Source organism: Gopherus flavomarginatus, chromosome 4 (genome assembly GCF_025201925.1).
Source record: "Gopherus flavomarginatus isolate rGopFla2 chromosome 4, rGopFla2.mat.asm, whole genome shotgun sequence".
NCBI classification, from domain to species: domain Eukaryota; kingdom Metazoa; phylum Chordata; order Testudines; family Testudinidae; genus Gopherus; species Gopherus flavomarginatus.
In genome coordinates this window covers 212,065,323-212,088,387 of record NC_066620.1, presented here as the reverse complement: position 1 = coordinate 212,088,387, position 23,065 = coordinate 212,065,323, and the positions used below count along the sequence as shown (strand labels likewise).

The window sequence follows — 23,065 nt, the reverse complement described above, 5'->3', positions numbered from 1 at the left end:
GGGGTAGAACACATTCACTGTTTGGGGGGAGATGGGGTGGGGAGAGGGAAAAAGCCTCCTTTGAAAAACAGCCTAAAACTTTACAGTGTTGGTTGTGCCTCATACACCTCGGAGTGAAGTTGCTGCAAGCCCACAGTTACTAGCTATTTACCTCATAGAAGGGTTTACACTTGATTAAAGTGAAAAATGGCAAAATATAAAGCCTGAGATACAGCTGGCCCAGTCCTGTGCCTCAGTACAGTTCCTTTGTGCCATTCTGTTGCCATATAGGGGCAAAAAGATGCCTAACCAGCCAGCTGAGGATTTCCCCAGTGTAGGGAATCCCTGAATGGCATTGGGCTGGTTATCTCCATTTCCAGCAGGAGCATGCTGGGAATGTGACCAGAGCATCACTGTGCTTCCAGCAACCCCCAGGTGTTGGAAGAGCCCTTAGGGCCATTAGCAGTTTGGCTCTACTTACAAAAGCCTCTCAGTGTTGCTGTACGTTGTACCAAAACTGAACCAGCTCCAGTATCGTGGATGTAAAGTCACTTTTGCTCCACCTTCCCTGGCTCTGTGCTGAGCAGAGCTGCTCGCCTATACTCATTGACTGAGTCAATGTTCTTCAAAGTTATTTTGATTCTTTTTCATATAACTGAACATGTGAGCATTTGCAAAATAAACATAGCAATAGTATCCTGGAGATCCAACATTTCTTGAAATATTGTGTATGACGATAGACAAAATCGAGGCTACTTCTTACAATTCAACGTTCTACCCTTGTTTCAAGTTTAAATGCCACACAGAGCCTTGAATAAGAATCCACATATGGTAGTCACCATTAAGTCACCATTTCCCACAGCAGTACTTAAGATTCCACCATTACCTCTCCTATACTAGGAGTAGGAGGTGACTATGGTAACCACAGGCAAACATTCACTTTTTCCATGGGGACCACTCCATGGATTTCATGTTACAGAAGTGAAAAGTATTCATTAAATCTCCTAGAAATTTCAGTGACTGACTGGTGCAGATTTTCCTTCCCTCTCTGAAAACATGAGACTAGCGTTACCTTCTGCTTTTCCACAGTTGTTAATAGCAGCATGACCTATCAACGCGTCAGAAGTTAGATGTCAACTCTATAAAGAAAATGAGCAGGTGTACAGAACAATGTAAACACCAAGCTCTTTGCTACTTAGATTACTGTGACAGAAGGAGAAAAATTCCACCCAAGATAAGCAGCAGCTGCAGCTGACACCTACTGCTCATCCATAGGAAAGATTGTGCTCTAGAACATGGGTGGGCTGGCATACTGTGTGTGCATGCGCGCGCACACGCTCTCATGAGAGTAACTGCTTCTCACGTAAATGCATAACATGGTCCAAGATGAGCAAGTTTCCTGCAATGGTTACAGAAGCAACCTAACTGTCACACCCTTGGAACCAAGCAGGAGGTACTCAATTCTCATCTTCATTCTAATATAACCTTTCTCCTGGTTAGGTGGCTGATCCCCTCACCAGAATCAAAACATTTTGAGAGCATTAATGCCATTCGATGGGATGCTGCATCACTGCTTTACTCTTGGGGTTACTACATCACATATTGGACAAAGTATCATAGACAGACCAGCAATTAACTGGGTTGATTTTTTAAGACACGCTGAACTCCATAGGAACATAGGAACCTGAAAGGTTTGAAGAGATTTCAAAGGCCCATTGAATCTGACCCAGCCATCTAGCTCTAGTTCTCAGAGACCTATCTCACTACTGCTTCCCCATGCTCATCCAGCACTGCTCTTCTATCTGCTCAGTCTCGGTATCGTTGATATGAGAGCCTTCTCCACTGCAGCTCCCCTCATCTGGAGCAGGTTTTCTGTATCTCTAACTTTTGAACCCTCCATCTTTTCTCCCTCACCATTACCTCTTAATTTATCTCTCCCTTTACAAATTGCATAGAATCATAGAATATCATGGTTGGAAGGGACTTCAGGAGGTCATCAAGTTCAACCCCCTGCTCAAAGCAGGACCAATTCCCAACTAAATCAACCCAGCCAGGGCTTCATCAAGCTTGACCTTAAAAACCTCTAAGGAAGGAGATTCCACCACCTCCCTAGGTAACCCATTCCAGTGCTTCACCACCCTCCTAGTGAAATAGTTTTTCCTAATATCCAACCTAAACCTCCCCCACAGTAACTTGAGACCATTACTCCTTGTTCTGTTGTGTGACAACTGCTATGGAAAATAAGTTGCACCTCATAAATATCACTCCTTTTCTGAACATGACCATATTATTTATTTTTAGAACCGCCACTGTGGCACAGCATTCCACAAATTCACTGTTTTCAATGCAAAAGATTTATCTCCTTGGTCTTTTTATTAAACATTTCTTTATTCACAACCTGCACCTCAAACACTGAGATTTAACATTTAGCTGGTTTCTTTTAGCTAGATTTGTTTTATGGAGGGAAGCTTCCTATATTTTTAAATAAATTTACCATTTTTCTAGTTTACCCTCTAATAAGCATTCTTATCCCAGTGTATCACAAAGTTTTTAATGTATCCTTTTTTCCTTCCCCAATGATCCTATGGATATGCCTCTTTATAGGTATCACAGGGATTTGAGTTTCCATTCACCAGTGTTTTATGATCCAACGTTCAACTACCCATGACCAAAGCAAACAGCTTATCAAAGCAGCTGAGTGCTTCACTTTCATAATTAATGTCCTCCCCTCATTCAACTAAATATATTGTGGATCAAGCTAAGTGCTGCACTGCAGCTTTTTTAAGCCAAGATAAGGGAAGACACTGGGAAGTCCGAATTAGGAGAATACATCTGAATTAGGCTTCTTTTCTTCTAGAAAAGGAAGCTTTTTGTTTTTAAAAAGGTCTTACAATGAAATATTTAAACGAAAATTCAGCTATAAAAATAAGAACATTAATAACCTCTTCAAAATAAAGGAAATGCATATGAAACATGGTGCAAGTCTATGCAAATCAACTCCTAGAAAAATATTACTGGTTCCGTATAAATACCTATAATAGACAGATCTATTGCCTATTATCTAACAAAGTCTGAGTGATGGGTTACAGAGCAAGACACAAAATGGCCATTTAATTTTCACAGATTTTAAACCCATAAAGGACCATTATGATCATCTAGTCTGACCTCGTGCATAACATAGGCCAGAGAACCTCACTCAGTGATTCCTGCTCAATGCCAATTACTTCTGGTTGAGCTAGAGCACATCTTACAGAAAGATGTCCAATCCTGATTTAAAGCCTATGCCTATTTCTGGGAGTGAGAGGGAAGAGGTGAGTGGCTGTTATTCCTGGCTAAAGAACAGTATCAACACTGAGGGAAGCCTTATGCAATTGTATTCTTTGAAATATAGCCAATAGCATCTAGCCACTAAAGAGAGGAGGAGTTCTTTGTCAGTTGGCTCTGATCCAATTGTACAGGAATGAGCCTTCATAGTTTTTAATACATGCACCTCAAGGCAATGGGAGATGCATTTTTTAAACAGGGAAACATAAGTAAATTATTATGGTAAACCTCTATATCAAAGAGGATTCCATCTCCGATATTAATGTATGCTGTATCTCTCTTTCTTGCATTACATTCACGCTGATGTAGGAGACCTTTGCTTTTGTTTTTATGTGCTTAAGAGTTACACTCCTCCAATCATTCAGATTGTCTCAGATAGGAGCTCTTTTCCCATAGAGTGAAACAGGCTTGCAGACCATAGACAAGGTCATGATAAATAACCAAGCACAGAGTTTCAGGGGATGCGTTTAGTGCAGTGTCAATGGGATTTCTGTTAGGTCCAGTCTTAATAAATATCTTCATTCAGTATCAGCAAGCTACTGAAATTTGCACAGGATACTAAATTTGGAAGAGATGCGACCATCACTGGGGACAGAAACTTACTACAGAAGTGAGACCTCATGATAATACTGGGCAAAAAAAAATCAGATATAAAAATTGCAAACTAATGTAATTTGGGATTGCGTATACAGAAGCAACATGTCATGGAGAATGAAGATGACAGTTTTGTATACAGCATCAATGTCTCAATATCAGAAAGATATTGACAAAACAGATGCAGTTCAGAAAAGAGCAACATTAAAGGACCATGGGGCTATAGGGATTTATAAGAAAGACATTAAAGGAACTAAATGCATATAATTCAGCCAAAGGATTGTGACAGGGGGAAGGAAGGAAGGTGACTTTGTAATCCTCCAAGAATTTGAAGGGTGTAAACACTATGAACAACAATACAGATTGGGTAATACCTTATTCCACAAGTACTTGGCCACTGAACTCAATGGGCCTTTTTGTGGAGTAAGGGTCTCGCGTCAAATTGAGCTGAACGGTAGAATCTGGACCTAGGAAAAAAGAGGAATGTGGAACCTCAGGGTCTACGGTGGGAAGCCCCAGCTTGAATCATTTAAATCAGATGAAAATCCTGCTTTGGGCATGGGGAGGAAGAAGATCAGCCAATACTTTTATTTCTAATTTTATGAAAGAATCTACAGTCTTTTTTTTCAGAAATCAATCATCTTGACCTCATTATAAACTAATATTTATACTGTAGTAGCACCCAGAGACTCCTATGTTCTGATCAGAGGTGTAGGACTGGAAGATAAACAATGGGCTTTACCATCGGACTGAGAAGTAAACTTTACACCGAGAGGACTGAGTGCTGTACCCCATGACCATTTTTCCTAATATATTTTAAGCTGCCTTTTGCAGCAAAGTGATTGGGATCTACACAATGCAAACCAGCTCCAAAGAACTCAGATCCTATTATTTTAAAACTAAGTTGTGTCTGTGATCAACCATCCTTCAAGCATAATGATAGCCTGGATGGGTAAAAAGGAGAATTATCTGCACTCTACTATTTCAGCAGGAGCTTACTTAAGAAGCTTCAGATAATCACGATGCCTGAGAAACTCTCAGAAAAGGAACTCTTAGTTCTTGCTTGCTACAGTTATTCAGATTTAATGTATTTTTTTTAAGTGTGTGGAGAGAAGGGAAAGGGTCTACACAATGGTGACATATGTGTATTTAGGAACATAACAGCTAGCTTGATTTAGTAATCTTTGTATTTATTACCTGTATTACAGTAGTGCCAAGAGGCTCCAATCAAGTTGGGGGCCTCATTGTGCTGGGCACTGCACAAACACACAGTAAGAGACAGCCCCAACCCAAGAGTTTACAGGGTAAACAGATAATGTATGCCAACTGAAACAGCCATAAAGATGTGAAGGGATTTGTTCAAGATCATGCAGCAGGTCAGTGGCAGAGCTGTACCCACATCTCCTGACTCCCAGTCCAGGGCCCTATCCAGATTTAGAAGTTAAACTTTATGGTCCATAATCTAAACAGGTTATGGTGATCAATCTTCTGGGCATCCTTATAAAAAAGAGGGGAACAGACTTATGTTCCACTTTCCCTTTTCCCCCGCTACCACTGAAACTATCATTGAGTCCAGGATAGGAAGGAGGTAATAACATTCCACTCCCAGCTACGGGACTTGATAAAAGTGGTTGATTTGTGGCTTGGGTTTTGGGTTTTTTTGCCATCGCAAGGACTGAGGCTTAACAAACTAGAGGTAACGAGCAAATTTCTGATAGGCTTTCAGCTATCCTCTCTATTGACAGCACTGCCTGATGGTAATGATACAGGGACATATGGGCCAAAAAAGGAAGTGGACAAAGGGCCTCCTTCACTACGGTACACAGATGTATCCCAGACACCTTCCCCATCAGCGTGCTTAGTGCATGATAGGTCAGCAGCATTACCACATGAAGTGATGATTTGCCAAAGTGGAGGATGAGGAGGAATAGCGTGGAAAACCCCAGTGCACACACACAGGAGGAGGAGCAAAGAAGTGCAGGCTTGGACAGCTCCATTTTCCAAGCAGCAGCCGTTAAGGAACCTGAACTGTCAGGCAGGTTTGTCACTATCTCCAGTAGCAGGTGTCACGTCAGTGCTGAGCTGAAGGATGAACCATAGTCTAATGATGCTTTTACTATTTTCTTTGTCAGGCACTGCAATCTATTGTATCTCTCCTGCTCGAGGAGTTAATTTTAGAGAAGGCGCTCCTTGGCCTCAGCTGCTGCTTTTAGGACTATCATATGGACCAAGAAAACAGCAACACTGCACAGGAAATCAGAATTCATCAGGTTATTAGCTATCATTTACTTCTGTCGGTGCTAAAGCTTTTCCAGGCACCTCCCAGAACAGAAAGATCCCTGACCCAAGAAGCTCATAAACTGAATTAGGCAGGATGTAATGGATAGGTTACAAGACAGTAGGGGAGGAGGTGGGGGCTAACTTCAATAAATGTATGTGATTGTGCAGCAAGGGTTAATTTATGGCACGAAGCACAGAGGGCCGCTATTATACTTTTCATGACTGCAATGACACCTTGGTTGGTGAGTTTTTTGTCAGCAATCATGGCAGAAGTGGGCAGAAAGGAAGGGACTGAACATGGAGAAAGAAAGCAACCTGCAGATCAAGGAGTTCCAGGATTAAGGGTCAACATGGAAGGAAAGACAAAGACAGCGGTGGGAAAAGCAAACAGTGGACGAGGGGTAACAGGAAAAGTCTGAGCATCATTATGAACTCAGATTAATTATGTACCTTTTAGCAAACCAGATGATTCTCTTTACAGGAAGTCCTTAATGGATAATATTTGTATTACTATAGCACCTAGAGTCCAATTGTGCTAGATGCTATACACACACAGGAAGAAAGTCCTGTGCTGTTTCCACTTCCCATCCACCACCTAGTTATTTACTGTACAGATATAACAACGACAGCTGCAGCATATCAACGGTAGCTGAGACTGCATAGCTTTGTACCTACACATTCCCCAGAATCCTTTACGACCTCTGACTATTAATATTTTTTAAAAGTAGCTCAAGTGTTTTATTCAGAAACAGGCAATTCATATTAAACATATAAACTATTTTCCTCACTTTAATATCTAGATTAGTCTCGGACCCAGGTTCCAGAGAGCAGTATAGACAAAATCAACACAGGGATGGATCACAAAGGTATCAGACAACTGCCTGGGTAACTCTGCAGCCTAAGGCAATGCATGTCAAAAGGAGTTACTGTACATTTCACTGATAATGTCTGAAAAGAGGAAATACTGTATCTAGAAACAGCCCCTGAAGTCTGAAGCTAGAACTTACCCCAAGTTTTTGGTTTTGGGACCGATCTTATTTAACCTTTTTATTACTGACCTTGGCACAAAGAGCGGGAATGTGCTAATAAAGTTCGCGGATGACACGAAGCTGGGGGGTATTGCTAACACGGAGAAGGACAGGGATACTATTCAAGAAGATCTGAACCACCTTGTAAACTGGAGTAATAGAAATAGGATGAAATACAATAGTGAAAAGTGCAAGGTCATGCATTTAGGAATTAATAATAAGAATTTTGGATATACGTTGGGGGCGCATCAGTTGGAAGCGACGGAGGAAGAGAAGGACCTTGGGGTACTGGTTGATAGCAGGATGACTATGAGTCGCCAATGTGATATGGCTGTTAAAAAAGCAAATGCGATTTTGGGATGCATCAGGCGGGGTATTTCCTGCAAGGATAAGGAGGTGTTAGTACCGTTGTATACGGCGTTGGTGAGACCCCATCTGGAATACTGTGTGCAGTTCTGGTGTCCCATGTTCAAGAAGGATGAATTCAAACTGGAACAGGTTCAGAGACGGGCTACGAGGATGATCCGAGGAATGGAAAAACTGCCTTATGAAAGGAGACTCAAAGAGCTTGGCTTGTTTAGCCTGGCCAAAAGAAGGCTGAGGGGGGATATGCTCGCCCTATATAAATATATCAAGGGGGTTAACGTTAGGGAGGGAGAGGAATTATTTAAGTTTAGTACTAATGTAGCCACGAGGACGAATGGGTATAAACTGGATATTAGGAAGTTTAGACTTGAAATTAGACGAAGGTTTCTGACCATTAGGGGAGTGAAGTTCTGGAATAGCCTTCCGAGGGAAGTAGTAGGGGCAAAAGACTTTCCTGGCTTTAAGACAAAGCTTGATAAGTATATGGAGGGGATGTTATGATAGGATCGTTAATTTGGGCAATTGATCTTGAATTACCACCAGACAGGTCTGCTCAATGGTCTGTGGGGTGATGTTGCATGCGATGGGTACTGAGTTGCTGCGGAGAATTCCTTCTTGGGTGCTGGCTGGTGACTCTTGCCCACATGCTCAGGGTTTAGCTGATCGCCATATTTGGGGTCGGGAAGGAATTTTCCTCCAGGGCGGATTGGCAGGTGCCCTGGAGGTTTTTCGCCTTCCCCTGCAGCGTGGGGCACGGGTCGCTTGCTGGTGGTGTCTCTGCAGCTTGAGGTCTTCAAACCATTTTTGAGGATTTCAATAACTCGGTCCTGGGATAGGGGTTGTACAAAATTGGATGGGTGGGGTTCTGTGGCCTGCCTTGTGCAGGTCAGACTAGATGATCAGATTGGTCCCTTCTGACCTATGAGTCTATGAGAACTGTGCTCCTAGTGAAAGGCAGCTAGATGGGAAGGAGGAACTGCGAGAGGGTTTTGCTAACACACACTCACATCAATCTGCACATGTAGTTTTACTAAGTTATTTCTCTAAACCAGTGGTTTTCAAACTTTTTCATTTGCAGAGCCCCTAAAAATGTCAAATAGAGGTGCAGCCCCCATTGGCAATCTTGGACAATCTACAGACCCCCAGGGGTCCACGGGCCACAGGTTGAAAACCACTGCTCTAAACAGTTCAACAGCAGAGCAAGCAAACGTCTAAAGCCTATTTTGAATATCAGATTCCTCTGAAGCTGGAGAGCTGGCTAGTAGGTCATTGCTTACTTCAACAGCCAAACATAGGAATGGGGATGATAGGTAGAGGGTGTGCCATCAGAGCTTCTAAAATGATACCTTTTGTATGCCATTAACTCTTTTAGATGGAATTGGGGGTTGCCACATATTCTGCATTGCAAGGACATAAAAAATTGGTAACAGCCAAAGCTAAAACAGAAACTATGCAGAAAAAATTCTGCTAACTGCAGGACAGAAGAAGGTTGTCAAATGGATCCAGAATACTGCAACTGAACCCAATGCCCTGAATTGCAAATATTTTACTTTCACGGTTGAAGCTACACATTTAATTAAAAGCAGTCTTGATAATTAAGGTTTCCAACCAATCCCCTCATCCACAGCCCTGCTGGCTACATAGATCTTCATTCTTCCAAAGATACTGAGAGGGAGAAATGGGCCTGTACTTTTTGGCAGCCTTGAGGGCTGCAGTGCTTGAGTAGGTCTGAGGAAAGAGACCAGATGGAATTCAGCGACACCAAGTGCTGTACTCTAACTAAGCCCCAGGGCCATAGAGGAGTGCTTAGGGACGAAGATTGAACCTGGTAAACAGAAATGGATCGTTGCAGGGAATGGCATATAGTTGGAAATTACATTTATTTTTCAATTTAAGTAGTGCACCCATCACAACACTCCAGGCACGCACCATGACGAGGAAGGTTGTGACAACTACCGCACTTACCAGATTCTGAAGTTACCGTGTTCGGCAAATGTAATCTCAACATTTCCCTGAGAAATCAGGGAAAAATATGTTCCAAACAACTGTTAGCAGAAGCAAAGTACATGAGGACTTTTTAGCATTGCATCCCCAGGAGTACAATGCTGGAGAAGTTAACCTTGTAGAGAAGGTAGAAAGGAGCAAATATAATTGCATCATTTCATGCCCTTTGAACAACCTTTGGATTCTGATGTTTTTGCCAGGAAGAATAATGAAAGTCAAACTAATTAAGCACTGAACATGCCCACAGTACACACTGTGAAAATCTCAAAAGCCTAACAAGCTGGTAGGAAGCACTCAGCTCAGAGCTTAGGTTTTACGCTGTCATTTAGGGAGCAATCATGATAGTGCAAAAAACTGTTTGTTTGTTTGTTTGTTTTTTAAGAGCATTCGTTCAAAGTTATCAAGTGGGTATGGTGAAAGGAGTCAACCTGAGACCATTCTGAAGGGGAAAGTAGCTGGTATACCTGCCAATTTTTATATTTAACAAACATATGGGCTAAATCTTGCTTGTCTTACTCCCGAAAGTACATTCATTAAAGTCAATGGGTGCAAAGGTCAGCAGTGATTTCGCCTGAAGTTTGTAATAGCCAGTATCCTAAGTAACCATGCACCCACAGGGGAAATTGGTCTAACTGAATTATACATTTTGGATTACTGACCCTCCCAGGGTGAAGTCTCCTCATCTGAAGCAGATTTCTTCTTTTTAAAGGGAAGGAAGGGGTTTTGTTATCCACCATGTTTTTTGTCTATTGTTTTACTCCTGGGGAAATTCTGCACCACTTCACATGTGCAGAATTCATGTTCCCTGCTGATTCTTCCGCTCCCTCCCCTTCCCCCAGAAAATAAATTCTGCTGGGGAGGCACTACAGTTAGAGTTTTTGCCCACCAGGGGCTGCTGTGGCGCCAGAAGAGAGGGCAGACAGCTCAGGACTGGAGCAGCCAGCTGAGTAGAAGGAGAGATGCCTTCCTCACAGCACCCTGCCTGTGGGGCCAGGTGAGGAGACACGGGATATGGGTGTAGGAGAGACAGAGTGGGTCACACAGGGCTTCTAGGGGGTCACAGACTCGGGATCAGAAGGGCTAGTGAGGGAGGACAACAGCCTGGGCACAGGAGCTAGCAGGATGACAGCACTGAACCAGGGACTGAATTGGAATGAGGGTGCAGGGCCACACGGGGACAGGGGGTGCAGGAGGACAGAGGGAGGAGATGGCAAAGGAACATGAGGACAGGGGCAGATGTGCCTGACTGAGGGGGAGAGGCTAGGGGTCAGCCAGGGTCTTCCTGGGGGAGGCTCCCAACTCTCTAACAATCCATCCCTCCTCCCTCTCCCCCCGCAAAAAAAAACAACCTTGTTCCATTCTTCTGCCACCAACACCCAACAACCCTCTAGGTTCACTCCCAGGCTTCTTCCCGGCAATTACTTCCCTCTCCCTCGGCTCCTCCATTACCCCTGACTCCCTAAAGCCTTTGCACTGCTTCTGAGGGGTGCGGTAAATACATTTCTGTATTGTAGTTTAAATGAATTATTACTTACAGTTCTGTATTAATATGCCTAGTAAGGAATCTATTTCTCATTTCTCTATTTCTCATTTCTCATTCTCATAAAACATTTCCTGGGTCTTTTTTGTTGTCTGTATTGTTACAGACATACTTGCTGACAGGTATTTTGAAATAAATTAGCAAAATAATTTAAACTGATGGGATTATTTTGTGTTATTTTGACAAATAAAAGATGCAGAATTTTAAAATATTGTGCACATATTGTGCTCCATTCTTAGAAGTTTTTAAGGCCCAGTTTGACAAAGCCCTAGCTGGCATGATTTAGTTGGTGTTGGTCCTGCTTTGAGCAGGGGGTTGGACTAGATACCTCCTGAGGTCTCTTCCAACCCTACTCTTCTATGAAACAAGCTGGTGGCAGGACAGACATCCCCTTGAGGCTCACTGGCCCACCCAACTCTAGAACATCCTAATGGACCCCACTAGCTAACTAAAGAGCCAAGACACTGTGAAGTTAGGGGGACACTACACTAACATACTGTCCACTGTCACCAGGCATTGAAGCATCCATTCTCCACTACTGTCTTCATGTACCATAGTGGCAAAAGAATCTGAAGTGCTGATTGTGAAAGATGCCCAATGATTATGTCACAGCTGTACAATAGGCTAAGGAACATCTCTTCCACCATGGAATCCACTAGATCAGTGTTTCTCAAGCAAGGGGTCGCAACCCCCTGGGGCTCACAGTATGTGTTGGGGGGGGGGGGAAATTGCAAGCAGGGCCAGCATTAGGGTGTAGGAAACAGAACTATTGCCTGGGGCCCCACACCACAGGGAGCCCACCAAAGCTAATTTACATGTTTTGTCCAAGCCTCAACCTTAAGGTAGAGGTTGGCAATTTTTTCTAGTGGGGAGGGGAGTGTCAAGATTTTTTTTCAAATTCAAAGGGGGTCACCAGCACAAAAAGGTTGCAAAACACTGCACTAAATCACAACCAGCAGGCCTGCCAATTTAGTGGCCAACACATAATGTCTCCTCCCAATTGCAGATTCCAGTTCATGCCAATCAAGGTAATTATCTGCCTATTTCACAGACAAGATCACCTAAGCCTGGGAAGAACCCTCTGGATCCCAGGAATTGATGGCCACACATCAGACTGACACTAGAACATCTTCCTTCCTAGGATCCACATGCAATATGAATTCCTTCAACTTACTGAGGGAGGCACCAGTCACTACATGCAATACTGTCTTGTGCCCATCCCGACTGGTGAAATCTCAAAAATGCTAAAGCCCTCTGCTAACATCTCCTTTGAAGACAGTATGCCTCCTTGAAGCAGATAGCCTGTCCAGTACTCAAGAAACAGTACTTTGATGAAATTCACCTTGCCAACCAACATCCAATGTTGGATTTCCCACGTTTGAACAAAGTAATTAAGTAGTACAGCTCAAAGCCACCTCCAGCAACTCCTGACCTTGCCAATACCTCAGACCCTTCCAAGTCAGGTTTCAGACAAGGATATGGCAGACTTCACACAGGCTGCACCATTAGACAAATCACAGTAATGGTTTCACCATAAGAGAACTGCCCATTGAACAGACCCTCTCATGCTAGTAGTGGCTTGCAGGGCCGGCTCCAGGCCCCAGCGCACCAAGCGCGTGCTTGGGGCAGCATGCTGCGGGGGGCGCTCTGCTGGTTGCCAGGAGGGCGGCAGGCGGCTACAGTGGACCTCCCGCAGGCGTGCCTGCGGAGGGTCTGCTGGTCCCGCGGCTCCAGTGGAGCATCTGAAGGCACACCTGCGGGAGGTCCACCAGAGCCGCGGGACCGGCGAGCGGCAGAGCGCTCCCCGCAGCGTGCCGCCCTGCCTGGGGGGGCGAAATGGCTAGAGCTTGTCTATAGAGCAAGCTGGTGTGCAGCAAGCCAGGGTGTGACTCTATAGCGCACCAGAATGCCATGCACTAACTTGCTGTGTAGACCCTGCTACCGCGCACTAAAAAGGTCCATACAGCACTTTGACACACCTCAAGTAGTCTTGCAGACACACTCCAGCATTTACAACAATTATTTGTGCTGATTCCATCTTCTTTGAATACGCAATTCTGTCTAGGTGAAGCTATAAACGCCTCTGTACATACATACTAGAATAAACAGGTTGTGTATACTTTTAAGTACACCAACACACAGAAGGACCTTTCTGTAACAGTGTGCAAGACATACTGTACTGCACTGTCCCGGGCTACTGCCTAACCCTCCCTCCACCCCCTTCTCTAGATCACTGTATAAGAGTGCACCACAGTGTCAGCAAACAATAACTTGCAAATACTCCATTGTATTTGTTATATTCCCAAATTTGCCTCCAGGATTTATAGAAACTCTTGGAGCCCTTAGTCAGAAAATGATTTCAAGCACATGTCAAAGACAATTCAGCATTTGGAACCTGTTTACAGAATAATCTAAAATAAATTTTCATCACAGGAAGATTTCCTTCAAATTGTGCGATAGTTGGGTTTGGGTTCTCTATAACATACATGTGAAATCATTAACTTCATCTGTTGCTTTAAATTATTTCATCAATGATTAACAAATGTTAAGCAATCGGCAATTTTTTCTTTAAGCAAGGAGCTCTCTCTCTCTCTCTCTAAACTAACGTTCTTACTTCTGCGAGTTGCTGCGAGGATCCTTGCCAGATCTAGCCAGTTTAAACATTTACACATCGATTTTCAAGGTCACTGCTGAAATATGTGATTTTCTACTTTAGTATGTTATTCCAAAATGCACAGCATTATTAAATGCTATGGGGTGGGGGGAGCTAAAGCAAACAGCACCAAAAAAGTTCAATCAAAAAATATCTAAGCTAAAATTCTCATGGTAAAAAGGACTTTTCCTCAGAAATTTAAATATAATTATCTGGACATCATCTTTTGTTTGCACCGTTACGTAACTTACATAAACACTGACATAAACACCACTAAAAGCTTCTCTGCCTTGTACAGAATCCCCTCCGATCTTTTAGCAAAATGTAGTTTGCCTGGAAACAGCTGAGGTCTTCAGTGAAGGAAACCAGCGTTTAAAGCTAGAGGGGGTGGGGAGCGGGGGCAGAAATTCTGAAGGTTTGGGAAGCAAATTTGTTACTAGCTCACAATAACCACAAAAAAAAAAAAAATAAAAGGCGCACATTTTGGAGGTTTAAAGACATCAGACTGCTCTCCTTACCTGAGAGATTTCCAGCTAGGCAAGTCTGTTTTCAGGCTGAGCAGCAACCAGATGACTAACATGCTGTTGTGAAGCTCTCTCTCCTGCTCTCTCCCTTCCTCTGTTCCATGTGCTCCTGGATGTTTGCAATACATTCAGCGTGTGTACTCTCCAGCACATGCTGCTGCCATGACAGGCGAAGGATTCTGAGCCAGCTCTCCCACTTGATTCCCACACCAGCTGACTGATAATTAAACTAAACACATACAGCCCAAGCCACTCGAATGCAGCGACTCTTCTGGGATCACCAGTGCCACCTGACAGACTCCACCAAACGCACGCGGTGGCAGGACAAATTCAGAATATTACTTAAGTCAGGTCTGCAATTTGATTAAATTCAAAGACTCAAGTGAGCAATAAAATGCTCTGAGATACACTTGACTTTCACCAAGAGAAGAGAGCACACACAAAAAAACCCTCTCTGAAAGCAGCCAAAGCAAACTACTTACCACCTGCCTAATGCTCAGAATTCCAACTGGTAAACAGCTTTTTATCTAACTAAACACATGTATGGTCCCCTATGACCATAGGATCTCAGTGCTTCATAAACACCTGGTGTGAGACAAAATAATTATCCCCATTTTACAAATGGAGAAATTGAGGCACAGAGAAAAAGTAATTTGCCCAAGGTCACATAGGAAGCCCAAGGTAGAGCTGTCTCCTAAATCCCAGTTTAGTACAATAGCCATTATATAAAGCCTATGCCAGCAATCTCTCCCACACATCCAGAGTGTTACAAAGATTAATCATTTCTTTATTTAATAATAAGCAGATTTTTATTTCATTGCTTAGGAGAGGGACTTCTTTAAACTTATATTTGAACTTAAAAATATTTGTTTTAAAGGTTACGCTTATTATAAGTTACAGTAAAAGAGGGTGTGATCCTTATTTTCAATGACCTCAACATCACCTAGAAGCCCTAATCAGGGATCAGGACACTTGCATAATAAAAGATAGCCCCTGCCCAAACAGCTTACATGCACCCTGAAAAATGAGTTCAGTGCAAATGTTGGGTATGCGGGGAACAGCAAGACTGGGCAGCTAAGGAAACTGGAACCACTTCAGTCAGTTCAATATGCTCAACCAACTATTCTTCATAGTGGGCCAAGTTTGTGAAGGCCTTACACTCCACTCAACAGCATTTCTCTGTTTGTCTGTAGGTAGCATGACAACTTTTAAATGCCGCATCAGATCAACTCCAAAATTTCAGAGAATGCTCTAGGCATCAGTGGACAGAACTCTGTTGATCTTAAGCAGGGTTTCTCAAACAGGGGTCGCCGCTTGTGTAGAGAAAGCCCCTGGCGGACCGGGCCAGTGTGTTTACCTGTCCTATTCACAGGTCCGGCTGATCGTGGCTTCCACTGGCCATGGTTCGCTGCTCTGGGCCAATGGTAGCTGCTGGAAGCGGCGCAGGCCAAGGGAGTTACTGGCCGACGCTTCTAGCAGCTCCCATTGGCCCGGAGCAGCGATCCGTGGCCAGTGGGAGCCGCAATCGCCCGGACCTGCGGATGGGGCATTAAACACACCGGCCCGCCCGCCAGGGGCTTTCCCTACACAAGCGGCGACCCTGTTTGAGAAATCCTGATCTTAAGGAAAAACAGAAAGCCCAAAAGAGGGGAACTAGGGGGTACATGAAGCCCCTGACCGCTCTTTAGCACAGTCATAAGCATCTGTGCAATTGTCTACAAGTCAAACTGTTCAATGGCACCCACGCACACATTCCAGCATAATAGTATACCACCTCAACTCTGCTCATCCACCCAACAGAATTTAACACGTTGACACTGAGGTCTGGTCCATACTACCGAGTTAGGTTGACGCAAACCAGCTTACATTGACCGAACTATAGAAGTGTCTACACTTAAATTTCACTCCCACTGACATAACTGCCCCGCTATGCCGATTTAACTCCACCTCCATGAGTGGCATAGTCAAGGTTGATGTTGTTAAGTCGACACAGTGTGTGCGAAGACACTGCATTGCTTACATCAGCTGTTACTGGCTTTCAGGAGCCATCCCACAGTGCCCCACACTGACAGTACAATCGATACAAGCACTCCTAGTGACAACACACACTACTGACACCAGGAACAAAGTGTAGACACGCACAAGCAGCTGTGGCAGCTGTATGCCAACTTAAGTTAGGTGGACTTAATTTTGTAGTGTAGACATGACTTACCTTCCAGACAAAAAAGAATAATAATGGTGAGGATAAGGGGGAATGGGTAGGGTGCACAAAGCCCCTGTTGGGAGAGGAGAATGGTATGGGTGGAAGGAGTAATGAGAAGCAAGGAGAACCCCTGGTATGGGGTGAGGAGGAATGCAGAACATGGAGAACAGTCTCATGCACAGAGGCCCTACCCAGGGGGGATGACAGAGGGATCTGGAAATGGTGGGGGGACACAGAACCCCTAGTAGTGGGAGTGACTAGGGAATCTGGTACTGGGGAAGGGGGCTCAGTCACTGACATAAGAGGAATAGCACATATGGAGGAAGGGGGAATAGGGGTTAATACAGGGTAAGAGAATGGAAGAGTCTGGTATGGGAGCAGGGTAGAATGTGGGGCACACAGAACCCGTGGCGGCGGGACACTGGGAGAACTGCAGGAGTCCATGACAAAGAGGGGGGTTGAAGGGTGACACACAAGGCATTTGGGTGGAGGGAAATGCAAAGATGAAAGGAGCCTCTGGTGTGTACAATATGCTTGGCCTATACAAGCTATGAAGCATGTGATGCCCAGGCACCCACACAGCTGTCATTGTAACACAATGGCAAAGTGCATGCTGTTTACCCCTCTAATGGTTTGCCAACTAAGGGATAACCATCTATTATTGCTACTGACTTACTCTTCATTCAAGTGGTAGAAATCTGTGCTGTGGTGCTGACTGCCCTGGATTCAAGCTCCACTGGTGACCCATAGAGTGGAGAATGGGGGTGTCATATCATTATAGTAAGGGTCCTGACACATGGACTGTACAGATCTAGAGGTTATTTTCATAGAATAATAAGGTTGGAAAGGACCTTGAGAAGTCACTGAAGACAATCCCTTGCACTGAATAGTGTAAATAAAATTCAACAGAAAAATCATACAGAGCCCAGGCTATAGAATGGTTGCTGATATTATCAAGATCTCTGTATTTTCAGTTTAGTGACAGTGAAAGAACTAAAATATCTAGCTACGATTTACCATCAGCACAGCATTTGAATAGATCATTCTGGATTTCCAAAAGAGGGGCTCTCCCTTGTTAACTCTTTTTTGTTTAATGCTTGAGACAGAAAGACTCACTTTCATAGTGTCTCCCAAAAGCCAAAAGATTAAGCTGTTTCCCCAGTGAGTTAGATAACGCAGGCTATGGGGATAAAAATAGCAGAAGGTGTGAGAAATAAAAGACAAGGGAGAAGGGGAGGTTTTCATCAAATTTGAAATGAGTGTATCAGTGGAGTAAGAGATACAGGAAGGTTGTCTCAGACAGCAGGATCTGTGGAGAAGAAAACTCTTGCACCAACTGTGGCTGCATTATACGGAAGAACACAGAAGCAGCCAGTGCTAAATTAAAAAGAAGAAAAGAGGTGGAGAGATAGAATGTGTGGAGTCAGCTGGAGCAAGTCAATGGAGAGAGAGAAAAAACCTCCTCCTCATGATTTAAGTGGATCCTATCATAAACCATGTCTAGTGGGGCTCTTTTTACAGGAGGATGGATGAACACATTCCTCTTCATTCACATGAGAGGGCAAGCAAGTGTCTGCAGACCTTGGACTTAGAGAAGGGAGTTGCAATAGTCAAGTAGAAAGGAGATAAAGCATGAATGGGGATTTTAGCAGAGGTGGAGCTCAGGCAGTGATGCCCCTGGATAACATTGTGGGGGTGATGAAAGATGAGTTAGAAGACCCAGGAGACTGCAGTAGTTGTTCAAGATCAAGGAGAATACCAAGGTTACAGAAAACAAAAATAAATGGAAGGGAAGTCTTAGCTGAAAAAGATAGACGAGAGTGAAGGAGCTGTACAAGACTCTCAGCCACTGTCTCAAACTGGAATTAATTTGGCCAAACAAGGAGACTGTTCTCTCAACACCTATGGAAGAGGCTACCACAAACAAATGCAGGTTCACCACTTCAAACACCGCATGGACAAACAAGGCCCCAGTTTGATAACCTTCAGAAAACAGGGTTTTTTTTCAGAAGAAAAGGGTAAGTAGAGAGATTTCAGTTTTCTGTTCACTATGGGTCTTGGAATCTTCTTTTAATGATGTTTAATTCGTATGTTGCAGTTCTGAAATGCATCTATGCCCTATAGAAATTGACATGTGCAGAATTAGAAAAATAGAAATATGACAAGTTTGGGTAGTTTGCCAAACAAACTCCACCCCTTCAGCAGTTCAATTTTTTTCATGATTTAGACAGCAAACATGCCCTTTCTGTAACTGTCTGGGCCCCGCAATGAATTTGATTATAGTTGGTATGACAAATTAATAATTAGTAGATGTCTGTCACAGCAGAGGTGGTGATATTTCAGTAGTGAGCAAGTGATTCCTGTAGAGTCGACATCCAGTTTTTACAAGGGTCTGAGATCCTTCAGTATCATTTGTGGGGACTGGAGGCAGAGAGAGCCCACATAATACCTAAAGAGGAAATAAACCGCAGTAGAAATGGATCATCCAACACAGAGTTAAACAAGGCCAAGTATCTGGACTGGTAAAGAAGAATTTGCAGAAGCTACAGAAATGTTGTAAGCATCTCTAGTTTCACTTTCTATCTCTTTCTCCTGAGCATAATGATTAATGATCAGGACTGGGAAAAATCCAGGGAGCGGAAGGGAGTGATTTCCCACCTGTTGCACTTGTGCCCCAACACTCATCTGCTACTAATCCATCACCCACACTGCTAATAAAATGCTGATAAAGACGGGACAAAGACTACCAGTAACCTAGAATAAAGTCTCCAGTTTAAAACTGCCCATGAACTGGTGGGTGCCCCCAACACTCACCCAGTGTCATCATGCAGCTCCCTCACACTGTGGGTTATCTACCTAGTTGTGTTCACATTTACAGTGAGCTGCAAAGCACTAATGGAATAATAATAATAAATTACACTGCGTTATTACACCAGTATGAACTTCTAGTACATCTCTGTGGCAGTGGTACAACTGCTGCAGCTCTCTCCAGAATTCCCAATTTAGTACACTATATTGTTGTGTTACACCAGTACAAAGGTTTTAAATGTAGACAGGTCCTGAGATCTGCCCACACTATAGACCTATATCGATATTATTACATCGCTCTGAGGTGTCAAAAATCCACACCCCTAAGTGATGTAGTTACACTGACCTAACCCCACATGTAGACAGTGCTATGTTGGTGGGAGAGCTTCTCCCGTTGGCATAGCTACTGCCTCTCAGAGAGATGGATTAACGATGCCGACGGGAGAGCTCTCTCCCTCGCCGTAGAGCATCTTCATGAAAGTGCTGTAGTGGCACAGGTGCACCAATACAGTGTTTTAAGCATAAACCTGCCCTTAGTTAATCACAGGGGGGATTTGCTGAAAGGCCCCACTGAATAGGCTGTGGGACACATTTAGTGTACAAACAAGTTTTAACCATCTTTAAATATTTTTCCCTCTTGAATCTTCCCACTCAAAAACTCACTGATGTTACCTGAATTGCTGACAGTGCCCCAGAAAGCATTATTCTGTGACTGGCATCCCATACAATCCATGGTATTTTATTAAACTTCCAATGTTTGAGATATTGTGCTCTAGGATATTGTCTGTGAACCAGAAGTACGAAGAAAGTGTCAGAAAGGGGGAAAAAGGAATGTTAGAAAATTTAGTTAAAGCTGCTTGTTCTCCTGAATGTTCCCACTTCTTGGTTAGCTAAAGGAGTCAGCACAGAGATTTAGGTTTATATCAGTCTTAATTTATAAACGCTGTTCCCTTTTGAGAAAGGAGGAATTTCTTTGTAGTTCCAAACAAATCAGAGCTCTGACTTTCATTATTATTTTCACTGAGGTAGCAACAAGAGATACTGATCAAGCACTGGGGCCCTATTGTGCTAGGGACTGTACAGTGCAAAACAGTCTGCCTCAAAGATCTTACAATTTAAGTTTAAAGCAAGGAGTAGCATAGATGGATACAACAAACAGATGACGGAGTACATGCTAACAGCAAGATGGTTTTTCATGAGAATGGGTAAACCCAAAATTTTAAAGTCACATTTAAAGGCCTGATCCTCCGTTGCCTTGGGATGTAGTATACAAAGTGGCTGTAAAACATTACCAAATCAGAATTCCCCATTCATAGCAGTGGCAGGGTTTTACAATCATTTCTCAGTGAATATAAAAAAGTGTTCAAACAGGGAAGAGCAACTCATTTTAAGATTCTTTCTAGAGTAATAATCTGACTGGTTGTTTGTGACAGGTGAGAACATTTAAAAAAAACATGGTTAGACTTGACAGTGTCTCCTTAAAGGTGGAGATGATTAAAGGTGCCTTAGAAGGTGCATATGATCTACCTAGCCAGGGTTTGCTTATCAGCAGCACTGGCAACCTTACAATGAGCACCTAGAAGAATATGAAAAACCTAGACAGAAAAAACAGTTTAAGGATAGAAAGCACCTTCATGATAAATGGAGGCATGGAAAAAAGTTCTCCAGATCTTGAAATTGCTTGATTGAAGACCTAACTACAGCCAGCATCTTCAGTTGGCAAATGTTTGTAGTTTCTTATTAGGAAGAAAAACTCAACATGCTTTCCTATATAAAGAAAGAATCAATTGAAAACCATCTAACTTTTGAAGTCATACTTCATAAATATGGCACAACAGGTCCCATACTGTATAAAGAACTTAATCCTGTGGGAGACGCAAGGTCTTTGCTACTGGGTACAAGAGACTGGCAAAGTCATCACAGACACTGGGACACAGCTTCTGAATCCAGGAGACATCATCATATATTTCATCAGAATCATCCACTGAGCCCATTGGGTGGTTTCAGGTTCCTATTTTATAGCTTCTCCCTACCTTAGCTCTGATTATGTCAGTTATCAAATTACAAATATTTTTTACTCCACCCACCAGGGAAACTTACTCTCCAACACATGGAAAAACACTGATTTGCCCAGTAACTACCAGCCCTTGCTTCTAGGTGTTTCTGGACACTTCAAGAAAGTGGCCTTGTGCCATCTCCTTGCATGTGTACACACAGCTACAAACAGAAATCCATTATTATCCCAACTGCCTGCCTCGCTCTCTCTAACAAATAAAATACTCAAGTGCAAAAGGCATGTGGGTTACACAAGCAGAAGTCTGGGTTTGCTGTTAGTTATTTTCTAGGTGTGGGAGGAATTACGTAACAAGGAAGCAGGAGCCAAGTGTGCAACGAGAAAGGAGCAACACTGGTGTCAACGCAGGACACTGCAGGAAGAAGGGACAACATTCTTCAGAGTACAGCTTCTAGTGCTGATTTCAACACCTGGGGACGGGAGGAAAAAATCTGCCATGGTCGTAAAAAAAGACACTATCTTTGGGAATATTTTCAAGAAATTTCTGCATCTCTGGGTAAAAAAGGAACATGTGCCAAACAAACAATATCACAAAGATATGCAAGGGCTGGTTGTTAGAGTGAAACAACAATATGAAAAATGCTGTTCAGAAGGCAATGACTTGAGGAGAGTGATGTGGACACATTTGAACAACCTGGGTCAACTGGTTAGTCAACTCATTATAGACTGTCTTCCATGTCTCACTACATTAGTAAATGATAACTTCAATTATTGTCATAAATTTGTGTTTTCGGTGGATTACTTATGAATATCACAATGTGCCTGTTTGAAATATAATTGGTATGAAGTATCAGAGGGGTAGCCGTGTTAGTCTGGATCTGTAAAAGCAGCAAAGAATCCTGTGGCACCTTACAGACTAACAGACGTTTTGGAGCATGAGCTTTCGTGGGTGAATACCCACTTCCTCAGATGCATGTAGTGGAAATTTCCAGGGGCAGGTATATATATGCTAGCAAGCAAGCTAGAGATAACGAGGTCAGTTCAATCAGGGAGGATGAGGCCCTGTTCTAGCAGTTGAGGTGTGAAAACCAAGAGAGGAGAAACTGGTTCTGTAATTGGCAAGCCATTCACAGTCTTTGTTCAATCCTGAGCTGATCTGCAGATGAACTGAAGCTCAGCAGTTTCTCTTTGAAGTTTGGTCCTGAAGTTTTTTTGCTGCAGGATGGCCACCTTAAGGTCTGCTATAGTGTGACCAAGGAGGTTGAAGTGCTCTCCTACAGGTTTTTTTATATTGCCATTCCTAATGTCTGATTTGTGTCCATTTATCCTTTTCCATAGAGACTGTCCAGTTTGGCCTATGTACATAGCAAGCAGAAGGGCATTGCTGGCATATATTACATTGCTGGATTTGCAGGTGAATGAACAAGTGATGGTGTGGCTGATCTGGTTAGGCCCTGTGATGGTGTCGCTGGTGTAGATATGTGGGCAGAGTTGGCATCGAGGTTTGTTGCATGGATTGGTTCCTGAGCTAGAGTTATTATGGTGCGGTGTGCAGTTACTGGTGAGAATATGTTTCAGGTTGGCAGGTTGTCTGTGGGCAAGGACTGGCCTGCCACTCAAGGCCTGTGAAAGTGTGCGATCATTGTCCAGGATGGGTTGTAGATCCTTGATGATGTGTTGGAGGGGTTTTAGCTGGGGGCTGTATGTGAAGGCCGGTGGAGTCCTGTTGGTTTCTTTCTTGGGTTTGT

At 43.3% G+C, this 23,065-nt stretch overlaps 1 protein-coding gene across 8 annotated transcripts in view; it reads right to left on the bottom strand.

The window, feature by feature from the left end:
- The window catches only part of NCOA1 (nuclear receptor coactivator 1), a 305,911-nt gene that overhangs the window by 152,690 nt on the left and 130,156 nt on the right, over nucleotides 1–23,065 (bottom strand). The window contains exon 1 of one of the 8 annotated variants that reach the window (XM_050948718.1): nucleotides 14,287–14,383. The exons of the other annotated variants lie outside the window; for them this stretch is intronic. The gene's annotated coding sequence lies outside the window, so the exon portion shown is untranslated. Of the gene's footprint in view, nucleotides 1–14,286; nucleotides 14,384–23,065 lie in introns of those variants that run through there. 8 annotated transcript variants of the gene reach the window in all.